General features: G+C 32.4%; 1 pseudogene; it reads left to right on the top strand.

Annotated features, from left to right (window-relative positions):
- The first annotated feature begins 369 nt into the window (after positions 1-369).
- Positions 370-7,847, top strand: LOC131614875 (uncharacterized; annotated as a pseudogene).
- Positions 7,848-11,253: the final 3,406 nt, after the last annotated feature.

Below are 11,253 nucleotides of genomic sequence, written 5' to 3' on the forward strand. Positions count from 1 at the left end.
TATTTACAAACTTGAAAGGAAAACCAAGTTGCATATGCATATAGTCGCTGACACACATAGGATGAAGTACTCTTAATCTCCATCTCCTCAACAATTCCATTGCTTCTGACACAACGAAAGAAAACACCTAATAATATGAATAGGTCAGTCCATCCTATAAGGGCATATAGTTTTGCTTATTTAATCTTGGCATGTTTAATAAAAAGGTCAAGTTTAAGCTTTTTAAAAATCCTATTTAATTAATTAGGTCAATCTTAGGCTATTAAAAAAATCTATGAAACTTGATAGATCAGCATATATATTGATATATATTAGAAAATGGCTAAATAGTATATAAAAGTTTGTGTTATCTATTTAAAATTAGATAAAATGAACTATTTGAAAGTCTTGACATGAAATAGGTTTTTAAATAGCATTTCAAGTAAGACCAAGCTTTTAAAAAGTTCAAACCGAGTAAAAAAAAGTGTATAATATGCCATAGACCATGCTCAAGCCTTAAAATTTATTATAAGGTGGGAATAAGTTGGGTCAAGCTACGCTTTGCCAAGCCTAAGTCTAGCATGTTCAAAATATCAAAGCCTAAGTTTCGCATGTAGCATGTTATAGGCTTATTTTTAAGCTTAAGCATGACCTTTTCAAATGTCTGATTGACGTGTTAGCCTACTTAAAAGCCTATTTTATTTGAACATATGTATATAAGTAATTTAATTAATGTTTATATAGACTAAAAAAACTAAAAGATCAATGATACTAAAAATTTGTTTGTATTAACTTATCTATGATTATTTAGTAGCATAAGTTTTGTGAGACTATTTGTATAAAAAAAACTTTACGAAAAAACTTATAGTTCATAAAGTGTTTTCACTCAACTTTCATAAGTTATTAAAGATAATTAAACTTTATTTCTGTATTTTAATTAAAAGTACAATATACAATATAATTATAATAATAAAATTATTCATACTAATTTAAATAGACTGGCCTGATAAGTTTAAAAGACTTTTTATGGCTTGAGGCATAGCCTTTTTAACTAAATAGGCTTATAAAAACACATAGGTCTTTTCTACTTAAAAAAATCTGACATGACCTGAGTTTGTGTAGGCTAGGTCCTAAGCCCCTATTAGTTGGCCTAGCATATTCTCACCCATATTTCCACCTCTAATTACATAAAGGAAAAAGAAGGACAAGAGCTGATGCTAAAATATAACTCATAATCACACATGCAACAACTTTTCATACTCTAAAACGACATTTTGTACTACAAATACAAGTATACATACCACCCATTCAAGAACTGTTTCAATCAGTTCTTTCAAAATATTATTCAATGCCTACTGCGGTACATTCAAGACTTCAACCAACACTAGCTCGCACTTATGCTTCTTTTAGTTGGTCTGGCATGTACAGAGACGTCAAAAATTTCATTCAATGTTTCAAAGTCTATCAACAAAACAAGTATTTTCCAACAAAGAAAAATATTTACTAGAATCATTAGAAATTCCAAAACAAGTGTGGGAAGAGTTTTTAATGGATTTTATTTTCACTTACCTTTGTTATTTGGACACATTTTGATTTGGGTTATTTAAGACCGTTTGACAAAGTTTGCAGAAACAAAATGCAAGAACGTGCAGATAAAAAAAGGAAGGCTGGTGCATTTTTACCTGGAGAATTGGTATTTTTGCATTTACAACCGTATAGATAGACATTGGTTCAAAAACGCACCTCTCAAAAGTTGGCTAACAGATTTTTCGGCCCTTTTAAAGTGCTATGTCGCATTTGGAAAATGGCATACGAGTTAGAGCTTCCACCATCTTCTAAGATACACCCAGGTATTTATGTATCTCAGCTTACAACTTATCATCAATCAACTCCTCTCTCTGATTTTTCTTCCATTTCAAACGGTATGGAAAAAATTAATTTTTTGGAAGAAGAAGAAATCATCTATGCACTACTTATAGAAAATGATTTAGTGGTAATGGTTTTTTGATAATTATGGTGGAAGATAATCAGAAGGTGAAGATGTTCAAAAAATATGGAAGCAAAAATTAGTGGGCTAATTGAAAACTCTAATCCGAATGAAAAGGAAAAAAATTGAGTCGTTGGAAGAATATATTAGAAAGGAATAGTACTGAGTTCACAAGATGAAAGAGTGTAAATCATAAGTAGACACTGGCTTTTATAATAACACTAGTATTTAGAAAGTACAAGAGAATTAATTGACCCTAACAGTAAATAAATCCCAACGGTTAGATTCACTTAATTTTGAAAGCCCTCATTCTTAACCGTGTAACATAAGTTATGTTCCAAAATATCGTATAAATGCACAACAACTTGAATTAAATTAGATAGTCCACTTGATCAAGCTATTCAAAGGTGTAGAGGACATCCCACACCACACCATTAAAGTTGGACGCTCCCAGTCTTTTGATCATGATCAGACGCTTCACGCACCTGTTGCCCCCCCCCCCCCCCCCCCCCCCCGCGACTGTTTCCCCTGTCAAATCCTTGGCTGTCATGCGTCTCGTCCCAATCAACTTAATTTTGAAATCCCTCATTCTTAACTGTGTGATAAAAATTTGTTTACAAATTATGATAGAAATGCACAACCACTTGATTTGGATCAAACAGACCAATTGATTAAGATATCCAAAGGCTTAGCGGACAACCCACGCCACACCACTAAGTTGGATGCTTCCAGCCTTCTGATCTCTACTTGCCTGTTGTCCTCCCGCGCGCCTGTTTCCCCTGTCAAATACTTAGCTTCCATGCTTCCATGCATCCCATCCCATCTCTGCCGAAATTCCCTTTTTAACCCCTGAATTCGAAGATGCATCTTTGAACGTCCCATAATACATTTTTTAGCGGTTTATTCAGATATGCATCACCGGAAAAAAAAATTAATCAGGGTTGTTTCGGAGATGCATCTCCGAATAAACCTATTTTTTTAATTTTTAGTTTTTTCAAAGATGCATCTCCCCGAATTAGGGTATATAATTTCATCCCACAATAGAAACCCCTCATTCTGTCTAATTTTTAAGTCATCTGTTAAACCTCAAACACCCTAAAATCTAAACTTCCAAAACTCGTTTCAAGTCATTTTTAAGCATTTCCACTCATTGCAAATCAGTTCGCTCCAATCTCAACACATTTTTATTCATTGAGTGAGTTTTTGTAAAATTCTTTTTCTATTTGCATGTGTATAAAAATATGTTTAGGATCATTTAAAGTTAGTAGGTTGAGTTGTATATTGTAAAATGTTGCTTGTTTGAAGTTAAAAATGTGTAAAAATTTCATTTCTGGGTGATTGAGGTTGAAGCTCCAAAAATGGATGTCGCAAGTAGTTTCAGAAGTACATCTCCGAAAACACCTCTGAGGGGTTTCGAAGATGCATCTCTGAAATAATGACTGAGTTTTTGTTTTCAAACCAGTTCTTGTGATTATTCCTTTTCCAAGAAAAATGCCTGATAACTCGAACAGAGTTAAGACTCGGCAGGCCAACCTAAACTGCTTCCCCTCAGTGGGAGAGAGTTGAGCAAGCTAAGAGGGGTCGAGAACACGGTCGGGTACCGTGGGAGGAAGTGGAGGGACCATCCACTTATACTCCCTTTAGTCGCCTATCTCGTGTGTCCTCATTAGGGATAATGAGGAGGCACTGGAGGAGGTACATGTTCCTGCATGCGAGGAGGTTCGTGTTCCAGTACCTGAGGAGGTCCGTGTTTCTGTACTCATGCTTGTTACCCCTGCTTACCCTGGAGGACCCTCTGACACACCCCTCTTGAGATATTACTCTAATCATGTCGTTCGACATGTTTGCAGTGGAGAGGTATACTTTTCATTACACTTTTTTATAACACTTTTACTTTTTTTATTACCATTTCGTATTTCACCTCCATCTTGATATTAATTTTTGTTTTACATGAACGGACGGTGCTAAAGTCCGTAAACCACACTTGCAAAATATTCACTCTGCATCATCCTATTGCACATTGGTTCAAGGATTCCATTATTAACTCCGGACTTTCAGGACTTTGTTGTTCCGGTTATATCACCATTAGCCACGGAATGCAGGGGCGTTCATAGACACATGGCACAATGAGACGTCATCTTTCCACTTTTCGGTTGGAAAGATGATGATCACTCTAGATGACGTCGCCTGCCTGCTACACCTTTATATCCGAGAGAGACTCCTTAACGACTACCGCATCACTCGTGATGTTACCATTGAGTGGATGATTGAGTATTTAGGTGCTCAACTGAAAATAGAAGTTGAGCAGTGTTCTTTGACTAATGGGGTACATGCGAAGTTCTAATTCTTGAAGGAATTTTATCAACCCCACCTTGTTGCGGCAGCTAATTATGATAATGAGGGTGATGACTTCTTTGTTCAGTATCACCGTCAGTGTGCTTTGAGGTGTTACTTCATGTACTTGGTTGGCACATCCCTTTTTGTGGAAAAAAAGTGCTAACTACGTGGATGCCTTCTTCACAGAGAGTCAAGTAAAAGGGCTTCCCGTCAATACACACTGAAACTGATTTCTGCAGACTAAAGGCTAGTTTCACTTTCAACATGATTCTACCAAAGTCAAAATTGTTGTTGTTGGAGGAATCATCGTCTAAACTCACGAACGAGCCAAGATAATTCGCCAAAGCCACAAAAAAGTCACTATGTCATGCAAAACACAGTATTTCAAATACTGTCACCCTAACCCGACTATCCTCATCTACATCCTCCTCTTTCCACCTTCTAACCACTGAAAACCATGTTTTCCATCTCGATTCCCCTTCCCCTAACAAAACCTCCATAGCTCCTCCATGTTCAAGTTCTTCTAATAAACAGAGAATCAGACCCAAGACCGATACCCTTACCGAGTGAAACCCTTCCATTTCTAAAACTGTTTGAATCCTCTAGAAAGAACCAAGAATCAAAACCTCCCCCACCATAGATTTCCATAATGGTACAACCAAGAGCTAGGATGGATGCTTCTGTGAGGCCGAGGAAACTATCACACACCTATGGAAAATGTGTGGAAGGATGTCTTAGGATGGATTGAGTTTCAGCATGAACCGGGGATCTAGAACCGATAGCTGAACTGGATCATTCACCATGGTATTGAGAAAGGGAAGAAGGCAGCCTTACTTCGTCTTGCTATAACAGAGACACTATATGGGCTATGGATGTATAGGAACACAAACTATTTTGGAAAAGCGAAAGATATCAACACTATACGATCTAACTCCATATATATGATAACATATAGAGGATGGTATATTAATAAGCTTCGAACTCACATTCCTGAGCTAATGCTATAGGTTTTCTTTTATTTTGTTTCTTTGGTGCTTTTCGATCTTCCTATGTAGCATTGAGGCTAGATCGTTTGATATCACCACGATATGCATTTGTTACTTTTTTGAATCAATATATTTTTATATTAAAAAAATGCTAATATATGATTGGTTAAAAGTGTAATATATCAAATTTTATTATAGAATCTTACAAATAAAATTACCACTAATAATTGACAAAAATAAATAAATTTACCCATCAATTAGTTACTGGCTAAATCTTTAAAATATCTAAATTTCATTAACAAATTAAGTAAATATGTGAGACGAAGCAATTTTTTGATTGATATAGAATGAACATATAGAGCTTTCATATACATGCATTTGTTTTCATAAATTCATTCATATACATGCATTTTATTTTATTTTTTTGGTAATATTCATATACACGCATTTGTTTTCAAATCTAAGAATCGATTTTAGGAAATCCTTTTAATTAAAAAACAGTTTCCTATTTTGTAAAAAATGTAATTATGAAATTAACAAAACTAAAATGCCAAAGTAAGAACATGTTCCTATAAATACTGGGGCAGTACAAACCTCGTAGAAGCATCCTGTCCCCTTGTTTTATTTAAATTTTCATTTTGTTGGACTTATTTGCTCTCATTTTCTTCCAACTCTATCAATATGTCTTCTTTTAATAGGAAGGAAACCGTTCTATCAGTCCTCCGAGAGAAAATAGTGTCTCTTGATGATTTCAAAGAACATGAAATTGATTTTTCAGAGATGTTCTCTTCACAAAATCTGGAACACTACATAAACATTTTAGATGGATCCATCTATCCTGTCACTGTTAAATAATTTTGGATGAATGCATCCATTCAACTAAACGGCAAGGGTAAGTCTGTTATCTGTTCTAATGTTTTTGGTTTTCCTATCACTATCACTCCAAAACTCATTTCAAGGGTGATGAAATGTGAAGATAGTGGAACTTGTGTTGAGCTCTACAACAGGGGCTTCATTTCTGATGCTATGAATGAGGTCTTCGCCAACCCTGATAACTCCTTCATTGCTCTCTTGGCAAAGATCTGGCATCAACTTTTGGTGGGAAACTTTCGCCCAAGAATAGAAGATCAGAAAGTAATGACTCAAGGTGACTTTCAATTAATGTATTTCTTTCTTATTAAGAAGAAAGTCAACATACCGCTTACCATCTTTAACTATCTTAAAGAGAAAATCTTGAGTTCAAGGAAAGGCAAGATTTTTTACATTCCCTACGGAAGACTTTTATCTGAAATCTTTATTCGAAAAGGGATAGTCAAAAAGATGCGGATGGCAGGGTTATCTGATGCCCTTGAGACCGAATGTGGCTCAATGTTGGACCTACATGAATTATAAATTCAAAATAGTTGATGATGTATTTAGGGTTTCTTCATAATATCTTTTTGCAGTTCTTCATGATGATGTATTTAGGGTTTTGTTGTATTAATTACTTAAAATCAATGAAAATTTCTTTTCCAATTCAAGTGTTTTGTTGCATGTTTGGTATAATAGATCATTATGCTGAGGAATGCTCCTTTAAATCACCTCCTCTAGACGGATTGGAAGCATATTTGTTTGGTGGTATAAATCAATACACAAACAATGAAGAAGCTGAAGCATAAGACAAATTGTTAGATGAAAATCCTACCATCAATACAAGAAAAAATTAAGTTGTGGCTAAGGGTGGGAATATGTCAGAATAATTAATTGGGACTTATGGTCTAGCCTATACAGACCAAGGCCAGACCAAAAGATTTAGGTTTTTTAATAAGCCTATTTAATTAAATTGGTTGGGCCACAAACTATAAAAAAAAACCTTTTAAGTCTATCAGACCGACCTATTTTAATAAACACGGATAAATCTATTATTTTTTATATTGTATTTTATACTTTATATCAAAATACAAAAGTAAATTTAGTTAATTTGGAGAATTAATTATGAAAATAAGCTGAAAAATATTTATGAAATTTTTCCTGGTTTATTTTTGAAGCCCAATATCAAACAGGAATTTTATTGCTAGAATTAGTTTTCTGCATATACAGACGCTAAAGCTTACACTGGAAAATGTCAAAAGAGAGTATGAAAACTTGGTAGCCACTAGAAAATACTACATTAGTCTATTGAATTATAATGTCAATTATAACATGCTATGTTTTTTTTATCTTAACCTTTTTGACTTAGGAGAACACAAATAACATGATATTGATGATTATATTTAATGTGTTACAAAATTTAACAGGATGTTAAAATAGAGAAAATAAGGACAGGAGCTTTTATGGTGAAGGTCACATGTGAGAAAGGTGTCAAGTTGGTTGCTATTTTATAGGTTTTTGAAAAGATGTGCGTAAATGTTGAGCAAGCAAGTGTTTCTTGTAAAAATGGGTTTTCTATGGAAGGAATGATTGTGGCTGAGGATCAAAATCTCGATGTTAGAGATGTTAATGAAGCGTTTCTAAATGCTATAGGAAAGGAGAGTGGTGAAAAGGGGTCAGAAGAGCTTGACAATCATAGTAACTTCTGAATTTTTTAACGATGTTAATTTGTTTAACGTCTTGTGTAGCTCAACAAATTTTTACCTATTTTATGTTGCTATATATAAATATGTAAAAGTATTGTTGAATGATGACATGATAATGATAAATATTGTTTTGAAAAACTTGAATTCTTGTTGTTGGTTGTAATCAAATGTTTTTAAAATAGGGTGTAATGTAACATATTAAATAGGGTGTAACTGGTATAATTTGTTCATTTATAAAGGATGTAAATTATATTAAAAAAAGGTGTAACTAAGAACATATTTACATTCGATTTTTATTAAAATAGGGTATGATTAAGAACGTATTTACACCTGATTTTTATTAAAATAGAGTGTAATTAAGAGCATATTTTCACCCGATTTTTATTAAAATAGGGTGTAATTAAAAATGTATTTACACCCGATTTTTAGTAAAATAGGGTGTAATTAAGATCGTATTTACACCCGATTTTTAGTAAAATAGGGTGTAATTAAGATCGTATTTACACCCGATTTTTATTAAATTAGGGTGTAACGTAGAATGTATTTACACCCGATTTTTAATAAAATAGAGTGTAATTAAGAATGTATTTACACCTGATTTTTATTAAAATCGGATGTAACGTAGAACTTATTTACACCCAATTTTTGTAAAAAAAGGGTGTAACGTAGAATGTATTTATATCTATTTTATATTTAAAAAGGGTGTAATATAACATGTATTCACACCCGTTTTTAAACGGGTGTAAATTTGTATAAATTTCATCTCTACTCTTATACTATATTGCTTTTTATAAATTTCATAACACGTTATCAGCACGAAATTCTACCAACTTCAAAAGGAAAAAAAATTGAAGCCCTAACTATCTGAGATAATATTATTTTATTATTATCCATTACCTGTGTTGAATTTTAATATTATATATTATTAAATTAACAAATAATCCATGGAGGTTTACAAAACATTGTGTTTGTTATATAGTTCCCGAAAAACTTAAAATATATATCTGAGCAATAGTAATGAATTTGTTATAGAGTTTCTGAAGAACTTATCGAGCATTCTTTAAGGATAGAATAATAATAATAATAATAATAATAATAATAATAATAATAATAATAATAATTTATTATATAGTTCCAGAAGAACTTATCAAGCATCCATGACGGAATAAAAAAGAATAATTTATTATATAATTCTAGAAGAACTTATCAAGCATCAATGAAAGATAGAAAAATAATAATTTATTATATAGTTGCTAAAGAACTTATCAAGTATCCTTGAAGGATAACAAAATAATAATTTATATAATTTATGAAAAACTTATAAAATATTTTTGGAGGATTGCACGAAAAATGTTTATCTTTATCATTATATGAAGATCTATGCATTAATTATATATATTATAAAGGATCTCCTAGAGGATTGTTCAGGAATGCTTTATTTTATGCATTATGCATTAATCAAGGAGTCATTACACCTTGAGGAATGATAAAAAAAATGAGTGTTCTGTCTTTATTAATAAAAAAAGTATCAATGACGAATTTTATGGATTCTAGAAGAGTTGCATCAATCATGTTAAACAATTTCAGAATGATTATATCAATAATATTTAACAATCCCAAAAGGTTTGGAGCAATAATATTAAAGAATCACGGAAAAATTAAATCACTAATGCCAAAGTTTCCCGGAAAGATTAGAAATATTACTATCTTTATGAATAAAAGATTTGTGATTAAAATCCTGAATAACAACAAAAAAATTATATTCATGATTGTAAATTTATTAATATTTAAAAATATCTATTTCATAACAAAATGTTATTAATTTATTATAAATTACTGATTGACAAAATTAATGTGATTAATTTAATATTTATTTTATAATAAAATGACATAGTTTTGTGACTATTTTATTAAGATTGGCAAGTATTCATTGGTTAATTAAAGATTATCAATTTGTTATTAATTTGTATTATTAAGATTGGCAAGTATTCATTGGTTAATTAAAGATTATCAATTTATTATTTATTTGTATTATTGTTATTAGAGTGTTTTATAAAAATAAAAATAAAATGAATCGCCCAAATATAAAGTGAATTTTTTTCTGTATGTTAAATATTTATTTATAAATTTTTTATATTTTAAAGACAAGTCTTAATGGTAATTTGATTGAAAATATTATTTTCTTAACAATAATGCATTTTATAATATACATATTTTTTCTTTGTTTAATTTTTTAATGAATCAATATTTATTTCCTTTTATTTCAAATTTATTTATTAAGTTATAATTCTTGAGTAAAATTTGAAGAGTTATTTATATTTGTTAAATATTTTTTGTACTCTACGTTAAATATACTTAAAGCGTAGGAAAATATAATAATGCATTTTATATTCGATGTGATTATTAGCAATATTTAAAAACTATTTTGGGGGCAAGAGAGAGTGGCGATTTTGGGGGCTAGGGTTTGCAATTTTTGCAATGTACGGTGGTTCCTTCCACCACTCTGACGGTTTGAAGGAGGTTAAGAGGAATCACTTTTCGAATGGGTTTCCCAGCTGGGACACTTTTTCATCTGCAAGAAGTCTTGTAGAAAGAGGGGGTGAGTCTCTAGTTTCATTTTATTTCTTAGAATTAATTTCTGACAAATGCAAAGCAAAATATTTTAATGAGTTAATTATTTGGATGTATTGGGGAGGTAGTAGAACTTTGGATTGCTCCTAAAAGGAACGGATTTGGGAAGTAATTCAGATTCTCAAGGTTCGAAAAGGTTGAGGACGTGAGGCTCTTAGCAATGAAGCTGGATAACATGATCGTGAAAGGAAAGAAAATTCACGCGAATCTTCCAATATCCGAAAGGTTTAGGGGTAAGGAAGTGGTGAATCGTCGTAAGGGTGTGAGGAGGGCTGGGTTCTTGAATCAGGTTTCTCATAAAGAGAACACGGGTCGTGCGGGTGTTGACTTCTTTCTGAGGAGGGATGGTCGAACTTTCATAGAGGTTGTGGCTAATAATCTATCAAACGAGGTCAATGAAGTTAAATACATCTTGAGGCACACTTTAAGGGAGTAAGATAGAAACAAATTTGCGAAAGCTATGGTGGGGGAGGTTTTGATTCTTGTTTCTTTCTAGAGGATTCAAACAGTTTTAGAAATGGAAGGGTTTCACTCGATAAGGGTTTCGGTCTTGGGTCCGAATCTCTGTTTATTAGAAGAACTTAAACACAGAGGAGCTATGGAGGTTTTGTTAGGGGAAGGGGAATCGAGATGGAAAACATGGTTTTCAGTGGTTAGAAGGTGGAAAGAGGAGGATGTAGATGAGGATAGTTTGGTTAGGGTGACAGTATTTGAAATACTGTGTTTCGCATGGCATAGTGACTTTTTTGTGGCTTTGGCGAATTATCTTGGCTCGTTC

This window comes from Vicia villosa, linkage group LG6 (genome assembly GCF_029867415.1).
Source record: "Vicia villosa cultivar HV-30 ecotype Madison, WI linkage group LG6, Vvil1.0, whole genome shotgun sequence".
NCBI classification, from domain to species: domain Eukaryota; kingdom Viridiplantae; phylum Streptophyta; class Magnoliopsida; order Fabales; family Fabaceae; genus Vicia; species Vicia villosa.